Source organism: Macadamia integrifolia, chromosome 6, assembly GCF_013358625.1.
Source record: "Macadamia integrifolia cultivar HAES 741 chromosome 6, SCU_Mint_v3, whole genome shotgun sequence".
In the NCBI taxonomy this organism is placed as follows: domain Eukaryota; kingdom Viridiplantae; phylum Streptophyta; class Magnoliopsida; order Proteales; family Proteaceae; genus Macadamia; species Macadamia integrifolia.
The window spans coordinates 25,564,370-25,565,702 of record NC_056562.1 but is presented as its reverse complement, the minus strand read 5'-3'; positions in this window follow the sequence as shown (position 1 = coordinate 25,565,702).

Sequence of the window (1,333 nt, the reverse complement as noted above, 5' to 3'; positions counted from 1 at the left end):
CGGTGATCGATCCGATGGGACTTGTATATATATATATATATATACACTAGTGTGAACACCTTGACTCTAGAGAGAGGGAGAGAACGGTTACAGTTTCCTTCTTATTTTGTTACCCTTTTCAGCTTCTTTTCAACTATGAATTACAGAAAGATGGTATCCTCTGTTCCAGAGAATGGGCTATGGGGACCGCTTCCCCCAACCTACCAAGTGCCCAATTCACCAAGTCTTATCAGTAGTTTCACGTCTTAATCAGTAAAAAAGTAAAGAACTTGGCTTCTCCTGTACCCATCTTCTGTTGTGTCACAGACAGTGAGAAAAAAAGCTAGAACAGGCCATTACCCATTTCAGTAGCAGAGGGGGTGGGGGCCTGTGTTGTGACTTTGTGGTGTTAAAGCACATGGAGAGATGAGAGATTTTTAGAGATACTACAAGATATCATCATTGATCAGTTGCGTCTTTTAAGAAAGCTTAAATGTTTGAGATACGTGGACGGATATGATATGCATTCTTTGATTCATATGTCAACCTCCATGAAAGAGTTTGGGTGAACCCCAATAAAACAATACTGTTCTAAGGCACTGTAGAGGTCGGTGGGCTGATGGGATTAATCCGAGGAGGAACAGTTCGGCGCCTAACAGAGCAACGTACAGGGTCATTTAATATGCCCTTTAAAGGGATGGCTAGATACATTAATTATATAAATAAGCCATAAAGGGTGATGTGAATGGAATAAAATTTGAATGTCCAACCTACCTTTGCATTATTGTTTAGAGTCCATTGTGGTGAGCATTAGAATTTAAAAACCCATGATTTTTTTTTTTTTTGGGGTAGGAAAAGCCATGAGAAAATCCGATATCCTGGATATTTGGATGCGATTAGATCCTGATATTCTCTGATCAAATATCCTTAAATGAATATGAATATATAAATCAAATCTAAATTTTTTTACTACTTGTTTACATTACTAACTTATGTAGGCGGACCTTCATCCTCTCCTCGCTACCAAATTTCTGAATCCATGTCCTTCAAATGTCTTCATTATTGGAGAATATGTTGAATCTTCAAGAACCTTCAAGATCAATCGTTACCAAATTGAAGATATACATATACAACATGTATAATAATAATAATAATATGGGCGAGGAATAGGTATGTTAGCACAGTACCTAGGAATTAGGTATGCTAGCGAATAGTGACTGTCAGATGAAAGATAAAAGATCTCATCTGTTTGTAATTTTTATCGTACAAAACTTACTCAATACTGTCGCTTCACGGTATTCCTTCCCCTTTTCCTCACCAGCTCCAACTCCAGCAGCGCTACACTCTTTTTTTT